The 27,596-nt window shown below is 38.5% G+C and overlaps 1 protein-coding gene and 1 pseudogene across 2 annotated transcripts in view; one reads left to right on the top strand and one right to left on the bottom strand.

Annotated features, from left to right (window-relative positions):
* Nucleotides 1–490: 490 nt before the first annotated feature.
* LOC117086066 lies at nucleotides 491–27,278 on the bottom strand (annotated as a pseudogene).
* ATAD1 (ATPase family AAA domain containing 1) overlaps nucleotides 4,230–27,596 on the top strand; it is a 95,951-nt gene continuing 72,584 nt past the window's right edge. Inside the window, exon 1 of one of the 2 annotated variants that reach the window (XM_033215551.1) lies at nucleotides 4,230–4,800. The gene's annotated coding sequence lies outside the window, so the exon portion shown is untranslated. Of the gene's footprint in view, nucleotides 4,801–27,164; nucleotides 27,321–27,596 lie in introns of those variants that run through there. The other variant, XM_033215542.1, reaches the window with a different exon arrangement.

The following is a 27,596-nucleotide window of genomic DNA, read 5'->3' as shown; positions in this document are numbered from 1 at the left end:
TCCTATCGCCTTGTGAACCTAGCCATCCTAACGTCATGGAGTAAGCATTACTCGCCGTTTGTGGTGATGCTGGTGCAAGCAAACTTACTGCGCTGCCAGTCATATAAAAGTATGGCACATTCAATTATGTACACTATGTAATACTTGATAATGATAACAACTGTTACCAGTTTATGTATTTACTACACCATACTTTTAATTGTTCTTTTAGAGTGTACTCCTTCTACTTCAGCTCCATGTATGTTACTAACTCTGAAGAGCTTCCGGTGGACAAAATGTGGATGTGGAAGACAGTGATACTGATGATCCTCACCATGTGTAGGCCTATGCTTACATGGGTTTTTGTGTCTTAGTTTTTAACAAATTAAGTTTAAAAAATTTAAAAAAAATTAAATTTAAAAATTAATTTAAAAATAGAAAAAAGCTTACAGGATATAAAGAAAATATCATTGATATGTAATAATAACTTATTACTTTGTTACTATTTAATAACTTATTGAAGAAATTTTTTATAAATTATAGCCTAGTGTATGGTGTTTATGCAGTTTACAGTAGTGTACAATAATGTCCTAGGCCTTCACAGTGACTCACCACTCACTCATTGACTCACCCAGCGCAACTTCCAGTCCTGCAAGTCCCATTCATAGTAAATGCCTTATACAGGTATACCATTTATCTTTTATACCATATTTTTATTGTACCTTTTCTATATTTAGGTATATTTAGATACACAAATACTGACCATTATGTTACATTTGCCTACAATACTCAGTATAGTAGCATGCTGTACAGGTTTGTAGCCTAGAAGCAACAGTCTATACCACATAGCTTAGGTGTGTAGTGGGCTACACCACCTAGGTTTGTGCAAGTACACTTTATCATGTTTGCACAAAGACAAAATTGTCTATGGATTCATTTATCAGAACAAATCCCTGTTATGTGACACATGGCTATATTTGGAACCTCTGTTTGCCTGGAAAGAGGAAGTAAGGTACTTATTTACTTACATATGAATGATGGATAAAAGAAATATTAGTGATTTCACAAATATCCAATGGCGAGATAAGTGAAAATGACTCTTAGCAAGAAATTAATTATATACTAATAAAATCAGTTGTGGAGTTATTTTCTGTAGGAAAGCAAAATCCATACCATAATGCCCAGTAGTAACAATTAAATTGTTTGCTTATTCATATGAATTCTATTCTACTCTTTCTGTTTAGGGAAATCTGCTTAAACATTTGAGTATTTTTTTTTGTCTTTTCTTTTTTTTTTAAATTAAAGGTCGCTTACTAGTCTGGTTTCCATTAGTGGCCATAACCAAGGGAGAGGAACCAGCTGGCGTGGGAAGGGGCCATCTCCACAACATTCCATTTATACACAGAACTAAACAGACAAGCACAGAGTCACTGTTGTGGTTAGAAATTGTACCATGGGAAGGGGGAGGAACAGGTGGAGAGCGGGGTTGTTTTTAAAATATATATATAGGCCTTCCCCAACTGGGGGTCCTGGGGGAACTTGGTCTGCTTCAACCCAAGAGGAAGCAGAATATCCAAGCAGTTTGGGAGGGCCAGAACTGTCAGGGATGGAGAGAGGAGGAAAATCCAGGGAGTTGGGGGTCTGTTTGGCAATTGGGGTAAAGGGAGTGCCTTCCCTCTGCTGGGATTCCCCAGCCCCTCCAGTCTGGTAGGAAGGGGTCAGCCTGCAGTCCCTGAGGGCAGGTCTAGGACTACTAGAGTCTCCAGGAAAGGGGCTGGAGGGGATCACAAAGGTTTGTCCTCCAGGAAGATGACGGTGCTGACCCCTAGCTTCTTCTTGATGGTGTCCTTGGAGCTGACATAGATCATTTTGTTCTTAATGGATGCAGACTCAGATGCCCAGAAGACAAACACCAGGTCCTTCTTCTTGCTGTCCTTGGTGGCATCATAGGGGGCGTAGGGCAGTCCTTACCTGTCAGCATCTTGACAAAGGTGGCATAGGGATCATCAATGGTTTGGTCCACATTAATTACCAGGATCTTGTTGGCCTCTGCGAGGATGATGTTCTTCTTATACTCACTCAGGCAGAAGAGCAGCAACTTCTTGCACTTCTTCGCCTTTTCTAGTGTTGAAGACTTGCACACTTTCATGTCACTGAACAACTGGATGACATCATCAAAGACAGCCACATGGGAGCCCATGTTTCCAGAAGTGAAAAGGAAATGGCAAGGAGAGCCGCTGCAGCTGCTGCCAGGATCTGACTGGACATTTAAATATTTTGAAAATGAAGTCTTATTTTCTCAATGACCCCATTAAAAAATCAGTAATGACATAAAATGGGGCTGTAATAAGAACAATAATGATAATAACTATATTTATTATTACTAACATTTGTTGATAACACTTAATGGAGTCATTAAAGGGTATGGTCTTATGAAGCCCTCTGGCATGTTTGCATTTTCTCCCCAGGTCTCTGCAAATATGTTTCTATAAGGACAGTGTGGGGTGAGCACTGTCACACAAGTAATAATGAATATTTATTAATTGCATACTACTACTAAATGACCTACAGGCATGATCTACTTAAATACCTCTCATATATCTCTTAAAATTTGCTGCTACACTGCTTCTCTACCAAAAGTACTAAAGCCATCCTTCTTTGATAGCAGCTGAGGCTATATTATAATTTCTGCAATTTTCTACCTTCAGGAGGAGTTTTCTCCCTAAGGTTTCCAGTATTCTGAACATACTCTCCTGGCAGACTCCTCCCATCAGCTCACCAGACATGCCTAGACAAGCTCTAACCTCAACTGTAAATGCAGCCTTTATGTGAGTACTCTACCAGAGGAGGGAGAAAGGGAGAAAAGAAATGTTATCAGAATTATTATATTCATTAATCTTCATAATATATATGTGAAAGGAGGATACAGTGGAATAAGGATTGTGGCCATGCACATAACATTAAACTGGATTGCTATCTGTTGATAAAGATTTCCAATTTCTTGCTACATTTATTTTTATTTACTTTTTATTATTTTTTTAAGAGACAGGGTCTCACTATGTTGCCCAGGCTGGTCTCGAACTCCTGGGCTCAAGTGATCCTCCCGTCTCAGCCTCCCAAAGTGCTGGGATTACAGGTGTGAGCTACTGCAGTGGCCTCTTGCTACATTTAATACTTCACATTACTCCATTCTTTTCTTTGAAGCAGACTGAAGCATTCCTTTTTTTCTCTTTTTCTTTTTTTTGAGACAGAGTCCCACTCTATTGCCTAGGATGGAGTGCAGTGGCACGATCACAGCTCACTGCAGCCTCAACCTCCCAGGCCCAAGTGATCCTTCTACCTCTCAGCCTCCTGAGTAGCTGGAACTACAGGCATGTGCCACAACACCCAGCTAATTTTGGTATTTTTTGTAAAGAGAGGGTTTTGTCATGTTGTCCAGGCTGGTCTTGAACTTGGGTTCCAGTGATCCTCCTGCCTCAGCCTCCCAAAATGCTGGGATTACAGGTGTGCACCCCCGGCCTCTGAAGCATTCCTTGAGTCAGATATGCCTGGTGTTGTTTTACTCAACCTGAGTCACCTTTTGCTTCCCTATTCACCACTACCTACTGCCTTACCCTTAAAGGGGAGGTACTTACTATGTATACTCAGATCATAAATTCCTCAGGAAGCTATTTATCATGAAGTTAAAAGTACAGTTTCTAGAACAAGATTGTTTGTTTTCAAATTTTGCTCTGCCACTTACCAGTTGTGAGATCTTTGGCAAGTTACTTAATCTCTATGTACCCATGTCCTCATCTGCAAAATGGGGATGATAATAGCAGCCACCTCTTTGGGTTTTTAATTTTTTTTTTTTTGAGATGGAGTCTCACTCTGTTGCTCAGGCTGGAGTGTGGTGACACGATCTCAGCAAGCTGCAACATTCACCTACCAGGTTCAAGTGATTTCCCTGTCTTGGCCTCTTGAGTAGCTAGGATTACAGGCACTTGCCACAATGCCTGGCTAATTTTTATATTTTTAGTAGAGATGGGGTTTCACCATGTTGGCCAGGGTGATCTCGAACTCCTGACCTCAAGTGATCTGCTCGCCTCACCCTCCCAAAGTTGTTGGGATTACCAGCATGAGCCACTGCACCCGGCTTCTCATTGGGTTTTTATAAGGATTGAGTGAGGGTGTGTGCATGTAAAATCACTTAGGACAAGCCTGGCACACAGAAAGCACTATATAAGTGTTAGCTGTTATTATTATTGAGTGCAGGTACTCTATCTAACTCAATTGTACTCTCTTTGCTGCCTCTCTGACACCTGGCATATTGTTTGATACATGATAAGCTTTCAGTAAAGGCTGAATGAGTGATGAATAACTATCAACAAATAAAAGATAGGAGATAAGATTTTCTTAGTCCTTTGAGATATCCCAGTAAAACAGTACTTTTGAAATAATTGTATTTCTTTTATTATAATTTTATGTCACACCAATGTTTTGGTTAAGAGTCTGAGAAGGCTGCATTTGCCTCTGAATCGCTCTATGGTCAAGGCTTTGTATTGTGGGAACAGCTCAATCATATTGACCTGGCACATGCTTCTCTGAAGTCACATGTCCAGCATTGTGACATGAGCAAGAATGCACGTAACCTCTTGATTCCACTCGTTCGAAGTTCTCTGTGGGGACTAGGTTCAGAAGATGTCAGCTCCCCTGTAGACCAGCTTCCCAGAGAATGTTGCCTGCAAACTAGAATGATGCTAGTCCCAGCTTAACTGTGCAAAGAGAAAACCAGAACGGGCTCCCCAAGAACCAGGTTCATTCATTCACAGTTGTCAGAAGGTACAGTAACATTTAGAATCAAAACTTCATATAGGCTCTAGTGTAAAGCTTGACAACTCCTAACTACATCTTAGCTTTCACTTCAGTGGAAGCAGTCCTGCTTCCACTGAAGTTTCTTAGAGATTAAAAAAAATTACTAGGTAAATCTTAGTACCTTTGTACTTCTCATAATGCTAGCAGCATTTTTAAGTATCAGAGAGTATTGATAAGTAAAAGACTACATACTTTTTCAATTATAAACAAACATACAAATAAAACTTATCAGCTGGATATAATATAGCCCTGAGATGAAAATATCATCATATATTACTTTACATTATCATGTCATGTTATGTTCTTTCTACGCTTTCGTATGGGACATTATGTATGTTCTTTCTACACTTTGGTACAGGACATTATCTGGAAAGACCTTAATCACTATTTATATTTTATGTTTTCCAAAGGGAACATTAAGAGAGGAAATGTCAAACTTAAGAAATATTCTGTTCCCCGAAGCGGGGGCAAAAAGGGATATGAGGCCTTGTTAATTATAAATCAAACAGTAATATACCTGTTTCCTCAGTTGCAGTAGAAATAACCAAAATTCCCTCAAATGTGCACTCCTAATTTTGTTCAAGAAACTAACGTTCCTCTTTCAAACAAGTTCTGATGAAATTATCATTTTATTTTTTCTTTTTCAGAGATAGGGTCTCACTCGGTCACCTAGGCTGGAGTGTAATGGCACAATCATGGTTCACTGCAGCCTCAACCTCCTTGGCTCAAGTGATCCTCCCACCTCAGTCTTCAAGTAGCTGGGACTACAGGGGCACACCACAACACCCGGCTAATTTTTTTACTTTTATTTTTAGAGACAGGGTCTCACCATGTTACTCAGGCTGGTCTCAAACCTTTGGCTTCGAGCAATCTTCCCACCTTGTCATCCCAAAGTGTTGGGATTATAGGCATAAGCCACTGCATCCAGCCTGAAATTATCATTTTCTAATATTTCTCTGTTAATTTTCCCTAAGAAGGAAGTAGCCAAATCACAATTAAGGTTTAATTTCACAGAGTATCCTGATTAACTCTGGAACGATGTAACATTTTAGTAAAATTATAGTGTGGGAGAGAAAAACCACAGTATTTTTATTCTAGAATTGAGGTCAGTAATAATCTTTTTATTCCTAAGTGACTCAAACAGAGTTAATTCATGTCTCTGGCCACCACTGGCAGGGCTAAAGCCTGGCCATGAAGTGAAGGACAATATGGAAAGGTGGAACAGGAATAGAAAGGCAGCATACAAGGAAAAGATGGGAGGTGTTGACAGATTTTTAAAAAGGATCAAGGATCAGCAGTTTCTTTAAATCCCACTACTTCTTTAAATCTACTGATTAATCTAGGTTCACAGATATAAAAACTGTGAGGAAGAGAAAAAGAAAAGGGAATGGATGAGATGGAAAAGATTACTGGGGTGTGGGGGAAGAAAGAAAGAAATCCATCTGGTGGAGAGCAATAGAGCATAACATGAAATTGCCTGAGGTACAAAGCTCACTGATCTATTCTAGAGTCTTCGTCCCACTTGAGACAATAGCCTAGTTCTAGTCCAGTTCCACTCCAATTATAAGGACTTGTCCTTCTCTTTTGATGGTCAAGAATTACTCATGTTCGGTTTATTATTAGGTAAAAATTTATTTAAAACTACTATCTGCAGCAGACAAGCAAATTGCTCTATCTTCCTTCTTCTACTCATTTATATTTATTCAATACGATCCTCATTTCTTATAGTTTAACAGGATGTATGTGAAAGAAATGGACTGTTGGCTCCTAACCAAAAGTTCTCTTTGAGGCAAGCTTCTCAGAGATAAAAATAAAAATAATTGGCCCAAACAGGACCTAGGTCACCTAGCCTTGAGATTATTTACAGAGAAACATCAGACAAATTTAGTCAAGGTGACTGAAGACCAAATAATTAAGCAATAAGTTAATTCAAAAAAGACATATCAAAATATATATATTTGAAGTGTTACAACTACATGACACAAAATTATTGGATCTCTAAAGCTACCCATCTAGTTTTGGGGGATTTGTTTCTATTTCTGTCTAGAAATTCAGCTAAGTATAATTTGTTATAAATCTTGAAGAAAACATGTACAGTAAGAATTATCAGGAAAAGTAGTGATTGATTTGGGAAGAATGACGCAATATGTAGTACCAAGAATTTTTTCATAAATATGTTGGCAATTGTCTTCGTCTGCTCAAGGTGCCAAAACAAAATACCATAGACTGGATGGCGAAAACAGCAGAAATCTACTTTCTCACAGTTTGAGAGGCTGGGAAGCCCCGAATCAAGGTGCCAGCTGATTTAATTCCTGGTGAAGCCTCTCTTTCTGGCTTGCAGACAGCTGCCTTCTTTCTATGTCTTCACAAAAAGGAGGGGCGAGGGAGAGAGAGGGCGAGAGAGGAGGAGGGGAGAGAGAGAGAGAAAATATGAATGAGCTCTCTGGTGTCTCCTCTTATAAGGGCACTAATTCCATCATGATGCCCCACTCTCATGACCTCATCTAATCCTAATTACCTCCCAAAGGCCCCATTGCTAAATACCATTCCCATTCAGGGTTAGGGCTTCAATTTGTGCATTTGGAGGAGACAAAAACATTCAATCCATAACACCCATTTAAAAACCATGTTCCATTCCAGCTCTAGGTAAGATGGAGTAAGCACATTCCATCCTGTCTTTTTTTTTTGAGACAGAGTCTCACTCTGTCACCCAGGTTGGACTGCAGTGGCACAATCTGAGGCTACAGGTGTGCACCATCGCGCCCAATTAATTGTTGTATTTTTAGTAGAGACTGGGTTTCACCATGTTGACCAGGCTAGCCTTCAACTTCTGACCTCAGGTGATCCGACCACCTCACCCTTCTAAACTGTTGGGATTACAGGCATGAGCCACTGCGCCCAGCCCACCCTGTCTTTATTATTAAATATAGTTATAAAACCTAGATAGAATGCATGAAACAGCTACTTGAGGACACTGGAAGATAAAAAGTAGCAAGTGAATTGGGGAAAAAGACTAGAATTTAAAGTACTACTGAACAAGCAGTGAGTTTTCTGTTTTTGTTTTTCCCTATCAGAACCTCAGTCTAGAAATAAGGCAGTCTGAAACTCAGAATAGGCACAGACAGACAGAGCCCCAGGAGAAGCCCTCTAGTTCTGGCTCAAGGAGCAGGAAAAGCATCTCCTAATACTCAGAGAGTGTGGGAGAAATCTGCTAATTTCTTTTCTTTTGTTCTCCATTCTCTAGTGCCCCAGGCCCCTGGAAATCCTGCTAACCAAGCAGTGGTAATGACTGCAATGTCAGCAGGTGGCCACAGGCTCCAATATCTCTGAGGGAGGGGAACCTTCTTCTGTGGAGAAGTTGGGGCCTCAGGAGGGTGAGATAAACACCAGTTGATTTTTTCTTCTCTGTCCTTCCACTGCTGAGCCCTGGACATAGTGTAGTCCCAGAAAGTACATACCACACTAGGGTAACTAAAGCACTAGATTTCTGGCTGTGGGACTGAAAGAGGAAGTCCTAGGAATAAGAAAGTACTAGAGACCATGAAGAGGGAGGAATTTAGGGAAGTAGTAGTTAAGTTGATTATAATCTCCTAGACTCACCTTCAAGTTGCACAAGGATGGATCTGATCGCAAACAGCATATGTACCAAAAAGACTTTGAGACTGAACTAAAGGACACACAATTCCATCACCCTACCACTACTGACTGGTAGTACACATAGAGGATAGATCTAAATAGCATGGAAAGCAAAATATTAGTTTTGAAAATGGAATTGACATTGAAACTACAACTGATAGAAGGTTGGTTGGAACTTTTGGCTTGAACCAAAACAGATCTATTACCTGCTAAAACAAAAATATCAGTATTCTCCATATGATTTAAACAAAATCCAGAGTCTTATAATATATTAAATGTCTGGGATACAATTCAAAACTATTCAGTGTAAGAGAACCAGGAAAATCTCAACTCACATAAGAAAAGACAATAGAGACAATGCCAGGATGCTACAGATGCTGGAATTAGCTGACTATAGTTTTAAAACAGTTATTAGAAAAGTGTACCAGAACATAAGATAAAAAAGTTCCTGAAAGAAATGCAAAAAATAATTTAAAAAAACAACGAAATTGAAATTCAGAACTAAAAAATATAATAACAAATAAAGAACTAATTGTATGGGCTCAATTACAGAATGGAGATGAGAGAGGAAATAGTTGGTGAATTTGAAGATGAGGCAACAGAAATTATCCAATGTGAACAATGGAGAGAAAAAATATTGAGGAAAAAAAAGCTGTGCCTGAGGCACTGGTAGGACAATACCAAAAGATCTAACATGTATGATATTGGAGATCCAGAAGAAGAGAGGAAAGAATACAATGTAGTAACAAATATTTGAAAGAATAAAAATTTCTTAAATTTGGTGAAAAACATAACTTACAGATTCAAGAAACTCAGAGAACACCAAACAGGGTATAACCAAAGAAATTCATGCCCAAACACATCATAATCAAACTGCTAAAAACTGAAACAAGAAAAATTATTGAAAGCCAGTAGAAAAAAATGATACATTATTTACAGGGGAAAAGCAACGTGAATGTCTGTAGATTTCTCATCAGAAACCATGGAGGGTGGAATGAAGTAGAACAACTTAAAGGGCTAAAAATAAAAAACCTGTCAACCCAGAATTCTATATTTAGCACAAATATCCTTCATGATTAAATTTGAAATAAACACATTTTTGGGGGAGGAAAACAAAGATAATTTGTTGTCAGCATACCTGCTGTAAAGAATTACAAATGGAACTTCTTCAGACAGACGGAAATGACATCATAAGGTAACCTGAAACATCAAGAATAAAGGAGGAGCCAGACATGGTGGTAGTCTTAGCAACTTGGAAGCTGAGGTAGGAGGATCACTTTTAGCCCAGGAATTTGAGGTTACAGTGGGCTATGATTGTGCCACTGCTCTCCAGCCTTGGTGACAGAGCAAGACCCTGACTCTAAACAAAACAAAACAAAACAAAAACAAGGAATAAAGAAGGAAAAACAGAAATAGTAAATAAAATAAACAATTCACCTCTTAAGTTCCTTAAAATTTGTTTCATGTTTGAAAGCAAAACTGATAACATTAATGGGGTTTTCAGTGTATGTAAATGCAATACATAAGACAACTACAACATAAAGAGGGAAAGGTAATGGGAGCTAAATGATTATAACATTTCTATATCCCCCTTGAAGTGTTAAAATATTGATTCTAAGTAGGTTGTGTAAAATTAAATATTTATATTTTGATCCCAATCATTAAAAACTTTTTTAAAAAGAACATATAGTCAAAAACTAACAAAAATATGGAATTTTAAAACATATACAAATGCCCCAAAAGAAGGTAGGAAAGAGAAAACAGATACATGAAAGAAAATAAAAGGAAACAAATAGAAAACAAATAAATAAAATGGTAGGCCTAAATCTGAATATATCAATTATTACATTGAGAAAAAACCTAAATATACCCACTAAAACAGACTGCTAAAACGTATGCAAAAACATGACTGAGCTATGTATGTGTTGTAAAAAAGAACTCAATTCAAAATACATTTATATAGGTATGTTAAAAATAGAAAAATATATGCCATGAGAACACTAACCAAAAGGAAGCAAGAAGAGTTATATTAATATCAGACAAAGTAGACTTCAGAGCAAAGAAAATTACTGGAGATAAAGAAGGGCATTATAAGATGTGTGAATCATAACCTGATAGAATTGAAAAGAGAAACAGACAAATCCACAATTATATTTGGAAACACCAATACTCCTCTCTCAGGGATGGATGGAAGTAGTAAACAGAAAATCACCAAAAATATAGAAAAATTGAACCATACCATCAACCCAACTGTACCTAATAGATATTTATAAAATACTCCACTCAACAATAGCAGAATACATACTCTTTTAAATGTACATGGCACATTCATCAAAACATAATCCAGCCTAAAAAAGAATTGAAATCATATAAAATATGCTTTCCAGTCATAACACAATAAACTTAGAAATAAATAAAAGTAAAATCTCCAAACATTTATAAACATTATACTTCTAAGTAATCCATGGGTCAAAGAGGAAGCCAAAAGGAAAAAATAATTTGAACTGAATGAAAATGAAAACACAACATATGAAAATTTGTGGAATGGGATTCAGCTAAAGCAATGCTTAGAGGGAAATTTATATTTATAACATGAAATATTGACATTAAAAAAGAAGAAAGGTCTCATGTCACTGATCTTTAAGAAGCTAAAAAGTTAATAATAATAAAATAAACCCAAATCAAGCAGAAGGAAGAAAATTTTTAAAAGCTAGGAGCAGAAATGAATGAAATTGAAAACAGAAAATCAATACAGAAAAATTAATGAAACAAAAAACTGGTTCTTTAAGACCAGTGAAATTCACAAATCTCTTGCAAGATTACAAAGAAAAGACACAACTTACCATATCAGGAATGAAAGAGAAGATACCACTACAAATGCAATGGTATTCTAAAAATAAGGAAATACTATGAACAATTCAACATACATAAATATGACAACCTATGTGAAATAGACTAATTCCTCAAAATCAAACCACCAAAGCTCACATAAGCAAATTTAAATAACCTGAAGAATCCTATACCTGTAAAGAAATTGAATTTAGTTTAAAATCTCTCAAAAAATTTTTACAAGCCCAGATGGTTACACTGTCAAATTCTATCAATCATTTAAAGGTGAATTAATACCAATTCTACACAAATTCTTTCCAGAAAATAGAAGAGGAGGGAACATTTACCAATTTATTTTTATAAAACCAGCATTATTCTGATACCAAAGCCAGACAAAGACAGGACAAGAAAAAACTATACACCAATATCTGCCTTGGATTTTGACACAAAAATCTTCAACAAAATACTAACAAATTGAATCCAGCAGTATATAAAAATATTATATACCATGCCAAAATGAAGTTTATCTTGAAAATGCAAAGCTGAATCAATATTCTCAAGATCAATCAATGTAATCCACCGTATTACTAAAGAGGAAAAGCTACTTGATAATGTCATTTGATACATAAAAAGCATTTAACAGGTCGGTCTTGGTGGCTCATGCCTGTAATCCCAGCACTTTGGGAGGCTAAGGCGGGCAGATCACCTGAGGTCAGGAGTTCGAGACCAGTCTGGCCAACATGGTGAAACCTTATCTCTACAAAAAATACAAAAATTAGCCAGGTGTGGTGGCGCATGCCTGTAGTCCCAGCTACTCAGAAGGATGAAGCAGAATTGCTTGAACCTAGGAGGTGGAGGTTGCATTGAGCCAAGATCGTTTCACTGCACTCCAGCCTGGGCAACAGAGTGAGACTCCATAAAAAAAAAAAAAAAAAGAAAAAAGAAAGAAAGAAGGAAGGAAGGAGAGAGAAAGGAAAGAAAGACAGGACAGGAAAGGAAAGGAAGAAAATTTGACATATTTCAACATCCATTCAGATTAAAAAAAAAAAATTCTCAGCAGACAAGGGTAGAAGGGGATTTCCACAACCTCATAAAGGTTATGTACAAAAAGCCAACATCTAGTATCATATTACATGTGGGGAAAGACTGAATTGTACCCTTTAAGGTCAGGAACAAGGTAAGAATGTCTTCACTCACCATTGCTATTTGACATTATATTGGAATTTTATTCAGTGTAATAAGGCAAGAAGATAAAAGACATACTGATAGGGAAGGAAGAAATAAAAATGTCTATTTGCAGATGACATGATTGTTTACATAGGAAACCAAATAAGTGATTTAAAAAAAACTCCTAGAACTGACTTTAGTAAAGTCACAGGACAAAAGGTAAACACACACAACATTTTACATCCATATATCAGCAATGAACAACTGGAAACTAATATTTTTTAAACAATACCATTTACAATAGCTCCAAAAATATTGAAATACTAAGGTAAAAATTTAACAAAACATTAATAGAATATGTATGCTGAAAACTACAAAACATTAATGAAAGCAATCAAAGAAGATCTAACTATAAATAAATGGAGAGATATACTACGTTCAGAACTGGAAAAATACCAGGTACTCAGGAGTCTGAGGAAGGAGAAGTGCTTGAGCCCAGTAGTTCGCTATGCTGCTTGGGTGTTAGCTCTAAGTTTGCCATCAATATGGTGACCTCCTGGGGGTGGTACTCCAGGTTGCCTAAGGAGGGGTGGACCAGCCCAGGCAAAAAAGGGAGCAGGTCACAATTCCCATGCTGATCAGTAGCAGGATCATGCCTGTGAATAGCCACTGCACTCCAGCCTGGGTAACATAGCAAGACTGCAATCTCTGGAAAGAAAGAAAACTGAAGACTCAACCCATCAAACTAATCTATAGTTTAATTCAATTCCACTAAATATCTCAACAGAACTCACAAAACAAAATTTTAAAATATAGCAAACTGATTCTAAAATTAATAAAATTTTAAATTGTATTTTAAAAATTTATACAAATTGTAATTTAAAATTTTAAAATATAGCAAGCTTATTCTAAAATTAATATGGAAATCTAAAATAATTAGAAAAGTCAAAATGTTTGAAAAAGAAAAATAAGGTTGAAGAATGAAACTACCTGATTTTAAGTTGTACTATAAAGCTAGATTAATCAACATAATCTAGTATTGGTGAAACGATAGACACTTAAGATCAGTGGAACAGAATCAACAGCCTAGAAACAGACCCACACAAACACGGCCCACTGCAGCCATGTTGTTTTGTTTTTGTTTTTTTCTGAGATAGGATCTCACTCTGTTGCCCAGGCTGGAGTGCAATGATACAGTTATGGCCCACTGCAGCCTCAAACTCCTGGGCTCAAGCGATCATCCCACCTCAGCTTCCCAAGTAGCTGGGACTACATGCATGGGTCACCATACCCTGACAATTCTTTTTTAATTTTTTTGTAGAGATGGGGGTCTTGTTATGTTGCCTGGTGTGGGGGGTGCTGAAGCAGGAGGATCACTTGAGCCTGAGAGGTGGAGGTTGTAGTGGTCACTGTCACTGTACTCCAGCCTAGGTGAGAGAGCGAGACCCTGTCTAAAAAAAAAAAAAAAGCCACAACAATCTATGTAACAGAAAATTTTGGGAACAGGGCATAATGAGTATGAATACAGGTTCTAAAATTAGATAGTCCTGGTCTAATCCTGGCTTTAGTACTTACTATTTGACCTTGAAAGAGTTACTTAATTTCTCCGTGCCTCAATTTCCTTACCTGAGGATAATTATAGTACTTACTACACAGGTTTGTTATGAGAATTATATGAGTTGATATACGTAAAGCACCTAGAACAGTAGCTGGCATATATTAAATACTATATAAAGTGTTTGTTAAATAAAATGCACCAGGTTCTTAACCACCTGTCAGTCACATTAACTTATGGGTATGCCATATGACATTATAACTGATTAAAGAGCTAAGTTATATTTGTTGTATCATAAGGAATTTAACATTTATTGATAAATATGACACAAATTAAATTATAAGGCTCTACACTTGAGTCTCTCCCTCAAAATTGTGACTGGTACAGCATGCAGGACCCAAATTCTAGTGAAGAATAGGCTTTATGAACAACAAATTCAATAGGTATCAAAAGGGTGGTTACTAGCAAAAGGAAGATAGTTCGATCCTAAATTGTGATGATAAATATATAGTATCTACACTGGTCACTCCACTCTTGACGCATATATTCCATTCTAGTTTCACACTTAATTTAGTCACATAGACTTAATCTGTGTAGCCTCACTGGCAAGAATGAGAATAATGGATAAAAGTTCTAGGGGAAAATATTTAGGCTCAGTAAAGGGAAGACGTAACACTGAAGGGTTCTCTGAACATGAGATGACAACTGGAGCAGTTTGTGAATCCTATGTCACCAGAATGTTTAAGTTAGTTCAATGTCCATTTGGTGAGATAATTATGATGACAACAAACACAATCATTTCTAAAATGTTTATGGTGTCTGTCCTAGTTCCTTTATGTAGCTTATCTCCAATCTTCTCACCAACTCTATAATGTAGACACTATCCCTATTGTATAGATGAGAAAACCAAGGCTCAGAGAGGTTAAATAAGTCACCCAAAATGTGCAGTCATTAAGTGGTAAAGCTGTGATTTGATCCAGGACCTCTAATTCCACAGCAAACATTCTTTCTAATCCAAACTGCCTTTGGTTGAAGACTCAATAACATTCAATATTCCTTTTAATCCTGAGAGTCTGTGATTTGTTGAAATTATATCTTTCTAGACATAGATATAGATCTTCCCTAGCCATTTCTATCCACTGGAACAGGTGTCTTTCTCAAGAAAAAAAGAGGCATGTACCTTATTCTTCTTTTTTTTTTTTTTTTTTTGAGATAGAGTCTCGCTCTGTCACCCAGGCTGGAGTGCAGTGGTGTGATCTTGGCTCACTGCAAGCTCCACCTCCCGGGTTCACGCCATTCTCCTGCCTCAGCCTCCCGAGTAGCTGGGACCACAGGCACCCGCCACTATGCCTGGCTAATTTTTTTGTATTTTTAGTAGAGACAGGGTTTCACCATGTTGGCCAGGATGGTCTCAATCTCCTGACCTTGTGATCCACCCATCTCGGCCTCCCAAAGTGCTGGGATTACAGGCATGAGCCACTGTGCCCAGCCTTGCCTTATTATTCTTAAGTTTGAAGTTGGTTTGTTACTTCTATGAGAGAAGTGTTACAAGCCAACACACTATTTACTATGTTAATAGATAATGGAATTAACAATAAATTGGATTATGCTGAATAGGTAAGGAGTTTATTATTCCTGAATTTACTTTCCAGAGAGTGGTATTTAAAAACCAACAAAAAAGAGGTAAAATGCTATTATTCTTGATAAAAGTAGTAAATGAAAATACAAATAGAGATAAATCTATGTCCTTACCGCTCTACTCTTCCCCTTAGCTAATTCTCAATTAAACATGATTCATTCAGCACCATAAGACGGGGGAAAAAACATAACATGGTCATAAGAATCTATGTAAGTGTTTCAGAATTTGTTACAGTAATTTCTCATCAATTGAGAGTGGGGATGGTTACATTCCTAAAAGGTGCCATGTTAGGTAAAACCTCCATTGGCAAAATTCAAGAAAATACGGAATTTGTAAGAGAATAAAGCAAGAAAGTTGGTAATAAAGCAGAAAAGAATCTTCTTCAGTTGTTCATGAGCTCATATTCTGAAAAATCATGATTGGTGTGAAAGATAGGATGTATTTATATTAACCATACTTCCTTTTTCAGCTTTTGATCTGGCCCTCTACTGCTATTTCATGCTGCTTGCATTTGCTTTCTGACATTTGCAAGCCTTGGCAACATTCTTAATAGTCAGCTGATCCTTCCACAAATGAAGGGCATTATTTTTCTTTAGGCTCAGTGTCCTACTGTTATTCCCCACTCATCATATGTGGAAGGTTGGGGGTAGAGGCAACATTTGATCCTTCCTTTCAGAAAATATTTCTCTGCAGTATGTGATGCTGTTTGATAGCATTTCACCCACAGTAGAACTTCTTTCAAGATTGCAGTAAATTTTCTCAACACTGCCACTGCTTTATCAACTAAGTTGATATAATATTCTAAATCCCTTGTTATTTCAACAATGTTCACATTATCTTTGCCAGGTGTAGATTCCATCTCAAGGAACCACCTTCTTTGCTCATTCATAAGAAGTAGCTCATCTGTTCAGGTTTTATCAGGGGATGGCAGCAATTCAGTCCCATCTTCAGACTCCACTTCTAATTTTAGTTCTCTTGCTATTTATACCACATCTGCAGTGACTTCTTCACTAAAGTCTTGAACTCCTAGAAATCATGTAGGAGGGTTGGACCAACTTCTTCCAAACACTTGTTAATGTTAATATTTTGACCTCCCATGAATTATGAATGTTCTCAATGGCATTTAGAATGATGAATCCTGGCTGGGAGAGGTGGCTCACGCCTGTAATCCCAGCACTTTGGAAAGCTGAGGCCAGTGGATCACGAGGTCAGGAGATCGAGACCATCTTGGCCAACATGGTGAAACCTCGTCACTACTAAAATACAAAAAATTAGCTGGGCATGGTGGCAGACACCTGTAGTCCCAGCTACTCGGGAGGCTGAGGCAGGAGACTTGCTTGAATCCAGGAGGCAGAGGTTATAATGAGCCAAGATAACGCCACTACACTTCAGCCTGGGTGACAGAGTAAGACTCCGTCTCAAATAAATAAATAAATAATAAATAAATAAAAATGAATCCCTTCCAGAAGGTTCTCAATTTACTTTCCCCAGATTCCCCATCAGCAGAATCACTATCTATGATAGCTATAGCCTTATAAAATGTATTTCTTAAATTGTAAGACTTGAAAGTTGAAATTACTCTTTGATCTATAGACTGCAGAATGGAAGATGTGTTAGCAGGCATGTAAACAACATTCTGCTATACATCTCCATCAGAGCTCTTGAGTGACCAAGTGCATTGTCAATGAGCAGTTAACATTTTGAAATGAATCATTTATTTCTGAACAGTAGGTCTCAATAGTGAACTTAAAATATTCAGAAAACCATGCTGTAAAAAGATGTGCTGTCATCCCAGTTTTGTTGTTCCATTTATAAAGCACAGGTAGAGTAGATACAGAGTAACTCTTAGGGCCCTAGGATTTTCAGAATGACCAATGAGCATTGGTTTCAACTTAAAGTCATCAGTTGTATTAGCTCCTAACAAGAGAGTCAGCCTGTTTTTGAAGCTTTAAAGCCAGGCATCAACTTTTCTTCGCTAGCTATAAAAGTTCCAGATGACATTTTCTTCCAATAAGGCTGTTCTGTCTACACTGAAAGTCTGTGTTTAGCGTAGCCACGTTCATCAATGATCTTAGCTAGATCTTCTGAGTAAATTACTGCAGCTTCTCCATTAGCACTTGCTGCTTCACCTTGCACTCACATGTTATGAAGACAGCTTCCTTCCTTAAACCTCATGAACTAACCTCTGCTGGCTTCAAATCCTTCTTCTGCAGCTTCCTTGCCTCTCTTAACCTTCACAGAATTGAAGAGAGGGACTTGTTCTGAATTAAGTTGTAGGAATGTGGTTGGTTAGATCTTCTACCCAGACCATTCACAACTTTCTCCATGTCAGCCATTAGGCTGTTTTTGCTTTCTTATGCATGTATTCACAGGAGCAGCACTTTGAATTTCCTTTAAGAACTTTTCTAGGTCAGGCACAGTTGCTGATGCCTGTAATTCCAACATTTTGGGAGGCCAATATGGGAGGATGCTTTAGACCAGGAGTTTGAAACCAGCCTGGGCAATAAAATGAGATCCCATCTCTGCAAAAAACAAAAAACAATTAGCCAGGCTCAGTGGTGTGAACCTATAGTCCCAGCTACTTAGGAGGCTGAGGTGGGAGGATTGCTTGATCCTGGGAGTTTGAGGCTGCAGTGAGCTATGATCATGCCACTGCCCTCAAGCCTGGGCAACAGAGTAAGACCCAGTCTCTTAAAACCAATAAACAAACAAACAAACAAAAAACCACTTTTCCTTTACATTCATCACTTGGCTAATTGTCTGACTCAAGAGGCCTAGCTTTTGGTCTATTTCAGCTTTCAACAAATCTTTTTTCACTAAGCTTAATCATTTCTAGCTTTTGATTTAAAGTGAGAGATGTGTGACTCTTCCTTTTACTTAAACATTTAAAGGCCACTGTAGGCTTCTTAACTGGTCTAATTTCAATATTATTGTGTCTCAGGGAAAAGCAAGCAAGGAAAATCCCTGAGGAGAGGGATAGGGATAGGAGACTGACTGGTTGGTAGAGCAGTCAGAACACAACATTTATTAATTTCACTGCCTTACATGGCTGTGGTCTGTGGTGCCCAGATGTTACAATAGTAACATCAAAGATCCACTGATCACAGATCACCATAACAGATGTAATAATTTAAATGTTTGAAATATTGCAAGAATTACCAAAATGAGACACAGAGACACGAAGTGAGTACATGCTGTTGGAAAAATGGCACTGACACACTGGCTAGATGCAGGGTTGCCACACACCTTCCATTTGCAAAAATCATAATATCTGCAAAGCACAATAAAGGGAAGCATAATAAAATGAGGTATGCCTGTATTTTCATTTCAGAGGAGGAAACCCAGAAAGGCTACCTGACATGTGACAGGCCAAAGAGCTGGTACCTCTCATTGAGTACTGTCATAATTTAGAATTTCTCAAATACTACATAAATACTGAAACAGAATTTATTAAATTATTAAATATTTAGCATTATGACATTATATAAACAGTATCATATTTAGTAACAGTAAATAATAGTATATTAAATACTGAATAAAACAGCCATAATCTGCATCCTGCATGCTTCAAACTACTTCGGCAGAGACTATATTTGTTCTTCACCTACTTGGCACTCTATGCTTGATAAATTTCCTGTGTTGGGTTCAGAAATAGATTTTGAGAATGATCTTTAAAATGAAGTGTCATGGACCCCATCTTCCTGTAGAATGAGGAGGCAATGGGTACCACTAGAGAGACTTTTAGTTGTCTTCTCTTTTTGGCCTATGAGTGTGTGTTCAGGTGCTGCAAATCCTTATGATTGAGTAAACTGAAGAAATATGATTAGTTATCAAAAACAAGACAAAATACAATCACTGTATTCCACGGCTTTAGACATCATTCATTTAAACTCCTTCACCTGTTTATTTCCAAGAGTCCCAAGGAAGGGGTGAGAGAAGGACAGAAGAGGTTTCTTAAACACTAGGCTGTGAGGACACTATATATGGAAAGCTAGTTTATATAACATAAGTAGGATTAAGTGATGGAGGGACTGTAATGTGGAAGGTGGCACACGGTCCAGCCAGAGGTTCAAGAATATCTGGACAGAATTCTAAAGCTGCTTTTAGCCAGCTAAGAATTATTAGCATTTCTTCAGCTTTTTACAAAACACTATAGAAGAAGAAAACATGACTGGGGAGTCAGCCTGTTCGTCTACTCTCCTTTACTCTCCCCTTTTCTGATCTCTCATTAACTTGAAAACTCAGAAGGCATAAAGAAATCGGTGGGGGCATGCCTCTAGCACTGGGCCTTACTTGGGCATTCAAAGGTTTCAGAATTGCTGGTATTTCAACTGAATAAGCAGCAGGCTAGAAAGTAGAAAGCTTTGTGAAAATCTATCAGGTATACTATTTTGAAGTTGAATGAGACTTTCATCCCTGCCAATTTAGTATACTTAGTTTCCTGTACTTCTGTAAAACAAGTTATAGGCTTTGATTTATTTTTCCCCTTTGTTGTTGTTGTTGCTGCTGCTGTTTTCTGGTTCCAGAAACAATGACAATAAAAGGGGAAGAAGGGAGATTTTTAACATCAGCTTGCCAGTGAACTGCTGCTGGGCCCCTCTAGGTGAAAGAAGACCTAGTAGGTATTTCATCCTTAACACCTAAAATCAGCCAGCTTTGCCCTGGCCTTTGGCAAAAATACATTCAGTATCTGAACAGGATATATCATTTCTTTTGCTCAGTAAAGCTCCCTCCACCCTGGGAATCTTTCTATGAATTACCCATGGTAAATTTAAAAAAAAAAATGTGTTGGTATTTGGCTGGGCATGGTGGCTCCTGCCTGTAATCCCAATGCTTTGGGAGGCCACGTTGGGAGGATTGCTTAAGCCCAGGAGTTTGAGGCTGCAGTGAGCTATGATCCAGTCACTGCACTCCAACCTGGGCAACAGAGCAAGACCCCGTCTCTAAAAGTTAAAAAAAAAAAAGTGTTGTGCACAAATAAATTAAATTTTATATGTAGAATAATAGCTCTGATGCTGTGGTTGTCCCTGAGGTTAATAGGAAGGTTGTGATTTGCAGAGAACAGATAAGACATGCAAAGTATTGACTTCTCAAATCTCAAGGCTTGTTCAGCATCTCATTTTCATCCAGTAAATTAATTTCTTTTTCTTGTGCAAAATCCACTCAGCCATCTAAGTAAGGAAAAGTAAGCAACAAATGAAGGAATGAAATATAGGGCAAACCTCTAACTTAAAATCAACAGCTGTATGAGGACTTGCATTTTTATAAGATGTTTCAATCTTTAGAAATTCATAAAAGCAAAGAATGTACACTCAATAAATGGTTGTTACTTGACAGATGGGAATAACAGCTAATATTAATGATGGTCTTCAGTGAACTGAGAAATATCCATACAGTTATTTTACCTTTGGGTCATAAGGATGAAATCTTACAGGTTTTATATAACTATCATAAATGCTTTATAGACTACTGATCAGTAAGACTCAGCCAGAGGGGTGTATTAAGAATGGGAATGTGAGAACCAAGAGGTCAATGGGACAGAGAGGCACAGCTTCTTCACAAGTCAGAGAAGATAAACATTTCAGACAAGATGCCATGGTTGAAAACTGGAGAGGTAAGGTCCTCATGCAAACACAGGGGAGATATGAAAACATCATTGTCCTTCCAGAATCTAGGAATGAGAGAATATCTCCTCATCGTATAATGAAAATATCATCTGGGGTATTACACCAGCATGTTTACTGAGTACTTGCTAAGTGCCAGGCATTGAGCGCAGCACTTTACATGTATTGTCTCATTTATTTCTTAGTGCAAATCCATGGCATGTGTACTGTTACTGTTCCCACATTAAATATAAGGAAACTGAGGCTTGAGAGCATAAGCAATTTGTCCAAAGTAAGAGAGTCAGTAAACAGCAGATCTTAAATTCAAACCCAGGTCTGTAAAAGTCCACATTTTTACACCCTATAGATACGAAGACTCCCCCAATTGGACAGTTTCTGATGGACACATCAGGATAGGGCAATCATAAAATTATCATCAATAAAATGGTTTGAATCGTATGTCAATACCTTTGGACCACTTGTCTTTCCTCCCCTTTCCCTTTTTTTTTTCTCTTTAGTAAGGTTAAATCTATACCTCTCCTATGTCCTAAGCATCCTCTTTTCTCTCTAGTCAGGTTAAATCTTGTTAAGCCTCTCCTATGTCCTAGGCATCCTCTTTTTTCAAGATGATAATATCTTATAGGAGAATAAAGACTTCAGCTATAATTCTGTGAGCTGAGTACTATGCCAGTGCTAAGCAAAGTGAATTACGGGAACTAAAAGAATGGACACAGAGTTCAATGTACTTGTGCTTAGAAGATAAAAGATCTCAAATTATTCTTGTTCATTTTAGTTTCACATATTATTCAAGGTTATCAGTTATTCTGGCTATTAGAGAAACGGGTGGGAGGAGGAAGGTTTTATGCAATCTTAATTTTTAAAATATTAAGTACTGGTTCCTATTATTTTCTAAATACTTTCAAGGGCCTTTCCTAGAATCAGGTAAATGAGAGCAGGCAAGTGACCTACTTACAAAAATTGCTCTGGGTTATAAAGGATGGGAAGCCAAGTGCATCCTGAAAACCACAGCATCTGGTCTTGCTTTATGCATCATCTATCAATCTGTTGTTACAGGAATTGAGAATTAACATTTCAACTATTATTTCTTCTATTTTAACTAATGCATTTATATCTTTGTTATTCTTACCCAATCTTTCCCATCTCCTCCCTATTTAAGAAACCATAGGCAGGGGCATTATGAAGGTGCCAATTGAATCCTAGGGAGATCACTCTTTCATCTATGCCTTAAAACTTCTGCTAATGAGGCTATACAGTAGGGTTAGGTATCTGAAGCAATTCTGGTTTTGCTCAACCCTGATTTTTCACAGATAGTATCATTTGAACAGTACTGTATTGAAGTTAAATAAAATATTTTGGACTGTAAATTTTCAAGTTCTAGAAAACATTTTTTGGTAGAAGTTTTTAAAAAGTACACTTGGCAATGCTGCTTGAGAAAAAGGTTATGTAGAAATGCAGATTGTGGATTAGTACTACCCTGATAACATAAGAAAATTATATATAACTTCTTTTTATAGATACTCATTTAAAATTATGTGTAAAGTTTAAAAACATAAAAGTATGGAAAGTAGATTTATAGCAATATGTTCTTTGAACTTTGCTGTTGTCTTTTTTTTTTCTAGTTCTCTCCTTTTTACAGAATGGAGTTATCAATTCATCTTTCTACTTCTTCCAATCTTTTGAAATTTTAAATTTCCATTATTTTTTCCTTGATTCTATCTTATTTCTTATTATTATTTTTTAGTTTAGCTTTTTTTTATTTTTAAAAAAGTTTATGGGTACATAGTAGGTGTGTGTATCTATGGGGTACATGATATATGTTGATGAAGGCATACAATCTGTTGTAATCACATCAGAGTAAATGAGGTATCCATTACCTCAAGCATTTATCATTTCTTTGTTACAAACATTCCAATTATACCCTTTTAGTTATTTAAAAATGCACACTATTGTTGACTGTAGTCATCCTGCTGTTATCAAATACTAGATCTTATTTGTTCCATCTAACTATATTTTTGTACCCATTACCATTCTCACTTCCCTCCTACCCCCCACCACTATTCTTCCCAGCCCCTGATAACCATCATTCTACCCTCTATCTCCATGAGTTCAACTTTTTAAATTTTTAGCTCCCACAAATGAGTGAGAACATGCAAAGTTTGTCTTTCTGTGCCTGGCTTATTTCATTTAACATAATGTCCTACAGTTCTGTCCATGTTGTTGCAAATGACAGGATCTCATTTTTTTAAATGGCTGAAGAGTTACTCCATTGTGTTCCGTATCATTCTGTCTATTGTAGCTTCAAGTACAGCTTCAGGTATAGCTTCATATTCTTGCTTTACTTTTCTTTCTCCACCCATTCTACTTCATTTACCTTTTCAAAATAATGGTTCATATGATTCAGAAGACAGGATTTAAAAAATTAAAAAATAACAATTGAAATTATCCTTTTATGATATTTTTAAAAGAACCAAGGTAACCAAGTGACTTATACTGGCATAATTACTGTTACATAATTTTATGCATTTGTTGAAGTTCTATCCTTTCTAAATCACTGTCAAGTGAATTACTTCTAATGAGCAATGAATAGAGTCAGGTTTACTGTGTTTACTTATCCAAAGATTTCAGATTTGTTTTTCCTTCCAAAGGTGTTCTATTCTGAATTTCGTCATGAGGCTTCCTTGCCTTGATTTCTTGATGTATTCCAGTTGGGTTAAAGGTTCAGATGACCAGATAGGCCTTTTAGGCTGAGGTGATGGAGATTTTTGCAAAAATACATCTACAGTCTTCATTCACTAGGGCAGAGTTTCTCAAAATATGCTCTAAAACTACCTATATCCCAATCAGCTCAGATGTTTGTTTACTGATTTATTGATAGTCTTAAACAATAGAAATTTATTTCTCCCAGTTCTGGAGGCTGGGAAATCCAATACACTGGCATAAGCTGTGTCTGGTGAGGGTACCCTTCCTGGCTTGCAGACAGACACCTTCTTGCATCCTCACATGGCAGAGAGCCCAGATGCTTATTTTAAAATGCAGATTTCTAGGTCAAACTAGAGCAGTTGAATGGAAGTCTCTGAAGACTGGGAGCCAGGAATCTGCATTTTGTCAAGTTGTACAAATTAATCCACATACAATGAAATTTGAGAACACCTAATTTTATTTTATTTATTTTTATTTATTTTTTTGAGATGGAATCTCACTCTGTTGCCCAGGCTGGAGTGCAGTGGCATGATCTCAGCTCACTGCAACCTCTGCCTCCCAGGTTCAAGAGATTCTCCTGCCTCAGCCTCCCAAGTAATTGGGATTACAGGCACCTGCCACCACACCCAGCTAATTTTTGTATTTTTTTTCAGTAGAAACAAGGTTTCACCATGTTGGCCAGGCTGGTCTTGAACTCCTGACCTCAGGTGATTCACCCGCCTCGGCTTCCCAAAGTGCTGGGATTACAGGTGTGAGCCATTGAGCCCAGCCGAGAATACCTAATCTAAGGAATCCTTTCTTCCCACCAAGTATCTAGTGCATTAACTTTGGTTGCAGAGCAAAGTAGCTACACTCCATTTAATAACAAAAATGGAAAATTTAGTACCTTGGGGGAGAACTGCCATAACTATTTTAAGAGGTATTGATAAAGAAAACACACACACAAAAAAAAAACCAAAAACTTTCTACAATAAAGTAATAATTGTTTTTAGTATCTTGATTCTAACAAAGAGCAAAGGCCCAGAAAGTCTACAATCTGCTTGAATTTCCTGATTAATATTATATATAATAAATTATTTATTGAGCCCCTACCGTGGGCCAAATACGGTATTTGTGTTGCCAGGGATTATATAAAGCTATCCCGGAATGAAAAGCATATGTTCACTCTACTCTATTCTGGAAGAACCTCATTGATTTGATGATTGCTGAAAATGAATGTACTTCATGTCTTAGGCCCAGACATGGAAGCTTTCTTAAGGATTCGCTAAATGAAAATATTAGGTCCAAAACATATAGGTGTAGGCATTTGGTTTACAGCTGAACCACTGGAAAGGGAGTGAGGTGTAGCACTTTTTGAGTTTGTGGACTCTTTACGGTCAGCCTTGATGACTTTATTCAAGTTTCCTTTCCTGCGCAATCATCCCTCAGGTATTAGGCAGATGAATTGAAACTAAATGTAACCATACTGGGAACTCCATTTCATTGTAGGATTCATTTAGGATGTCTTTAGTAGAGTGACTCACGATTTGCCTGAGACTTTCTCAGCCAGTCTTACATCCCAGCAAACCTTTTAGTCTCATGCAAACTGAAACTGGGTAGGCTGGTCACCCTGGTCCTTAGAGGAGGGCAGGTGAGGCTCTTAGTTGAACCAATTTCACTCAGCAAATGAATGAAAATCCATTACCACCTTGAATTTCTCAGCTCATTTTCCTTACCAGTGGGTATAATTACTCTATTGGGGCACAAAACCTGTTTATTTCCTTTAGTGGCCCTTCCCTTTTAGTCCTGTCAAACCATGTGCCCATGAGCCTCCCAAGCAATGATTCAACTTGGGATCATCCAAGGACCCCGTGGAGAGTCTCTTGAAAGTCTGCCGAGCACTGACAGCCTCTGTTTTTTTTTTTTTCATTGTTGTTGTTGTCGTTTGTTTTTAATGAACACTGTCCTGGTCTCATATTGCCCCACCCCAGCAGACATTCACTAGGTATTATCTTCACCACATTATTACAAGTTTGTAACTAGTAACATTCGTTAACAATCAGGCTGCAAAACTGTTATTATTATTGAGACAGGGGCTTGCTCTGACCCCCAGGCTGGAGTGGAGTGGCTTGATCACTGCAGCCTTGATCTCCCGGGCTCAAGCGATTCTCCTACCTCAGCCTCCCAAGTAGCTAGGACTACAGACATGCGCCACCAAATCCAGCTAATTTTTAGGTTTTTGTTTGTTTGTTTATTTTTTGTAGAGACGAATTCTCATTATGTTGTCCAGGCTGGTCTCGAATTCCTGACCTCAAGTGATCCTCTCGCCTCGGCCTCCCAAAGTGTTGGGATTACAGGCATGAGCCACTGCGCTGGCCAAGTTGCAGAATTCTTTAGCCATCAAAGATGATGCCTCAAGTAGAAAGGCACAAACTGCCTTCCTGAGGAACACAGGGAGAACTCTCATTACATCATAGTCTCACCGACTCTATGTGAAGGAAGTGATGCTTCTTATATCTTCGGAGTGTCTAACATCATCTGGCCCCCTGGCAGTCTGTGTATTCAGGAGGTTCTGGCGTTCAGGTTTGCTCCCTTGGGACCTCTTATGTCACGTCGCTCGTTCTAGAAAGAGAAGCGGGTAAAAGAAAAAGGGAAATCACCAAAATGCAAAATCTGTTGCCAGATGCCCTATTCCGTCCCAACTACTGGGGCTGCTGGCGTGGGCTGCTAAATCTTTTCGCGTAAAGATTGTCAGGCGCCACCCTCAGGTGTTTGTCAGCACAGAGATGGGGGAGGAGGGTGAGTTCACCCTAGAATTGAAAGGCAGGTGGTGAGGAATGAGGGGTGAGGGGTGGGAGGTGGCCATGAGCTTCTGCGTTTTGGCTGAAGTACAGACATAAAGCCGCGGCGTGAGGGTTTGCAGAGTGGTGGGAAGGAGAGAATGTCTTTGCTGGGTACGCAGAGCATTTCTACACTCTCAAGAAGGCTGCCCGGTTTGTCAGGTTTGCGCCCGGAGGCCGCGAGAAGGGCAGGAACTTTCTGTGATAAGCGCCTTCCCAAATGTGATGTCTGTTAAACTCAGAGCCTCAGCGAGGGCTGCTGGCAGACACGCCGGCTTCGCAGAAAGTCTCCGTCCAGCAGGTAGCAGGTTAAGCAAGCATCGGGTGCGCGAATTTGCTCTCACTCACCATTTCTAGGCCTGGGAGCACGCCACATTGTCGCCCGCGACCGCGGGTCGCGCATGCTCCTTGCGAGCGAGTGGGTCGTGGCTCCCGCCGGAAGCGTTCTCTCCCAGGCTGCATTTCCTTCCTGTGCGAGGCCGCCTGAGGGCATTTGCTCCCGCTGTTTCTGCTCCTGGGTGAGTAGCGGGTTCCCGTGGGGCCTCATGGGATGGGTGTCGTATCCTGCTGAGGTCCTTTAAGGACCGTCTCAAACCTGGGAACCCCCGGAGGAAAGGTCACCGTGGTCTTCTGCCACGCCTCACCTCAGTGCCGCCCCCAAGCGCCCCGCAGCCCTTAGTATCGAGAGGATTAACCTCCAAGGGCGTCCCGGGCCTCGCCTTGGCGTCCGGCCGGGCCTGAGCCCTTAGGGTCTGCTTAGCTCCTCCCCAAACTCTTGCCATTCCCGAGGGAAT

Source organism: Trachypithecus francoisi, unplaced genomic scaffold, assembly GCF_009764315.1.
Source record: "Trachypithecus francoisi isolate TF-2019V2 unplaced genomic scaffold, Tfra_2.0 Contig00586, whole genome shotgun sequence".
NCBI classification, from domain to species: domain Eukaryota; kingdom Metazoa; phylum Chordata; class Mammalia; order Primates; family Cercopithecidae; genus Trachypithecus; species Trachypithecus francoisi.
The sequence above is the reverse complement of the archived record's forward strand: the minus strand, read 5'-3'. Positions and strand labels throughout refer to the sequence as shown.